This window comes from Penaeus monodon, chromosome 21 (genome assembly GCF_015228065.2).
Source record: "Penaeus monodon isolate SGIC_2016 chromosome 21, NSTDA_Pmon_1, whole genome shotgun sequence".
In the NCBI taxonomy this organism is placed as follows: Eukaryota; Metazoa; Arthropoda; class Malacostraca; order Decapoda; family Penaeidae; genus Penaeus; species Penaeus monodon.
The window spans coordinates 33,532,416-33,532,721 of NC_051406.1; positions in this window are offsets into that span (position 1 = coordinate 33,532,416).

Genomic DNA, 306 nt, shown 5'->3' on the forward strand with positions numbered 1-306 from the left:
GTAGAAAGTACACATACCTACATAGAAAGGGTTAAACTGTGACTTGCCTCAGCAGACTCCTGATGTACACTTCAGTATGGCTCATTTGAAATGCATGATTGTTAAGCGTGTGCTTCCAAGGTACCCCTCTCCCCCCCTACCTTACCCTTCACATATTGTTACCCCCTGGTTGTATTAAGATTAGTATCAAAAGATCATTAATTATATCATTAGTATTGTTTATAAAAGTCACAAATATCTTTATAAATTTATTATCATTCTATTTTATTATGATGCCATATTCATTGAATTATTTAATATACGTAA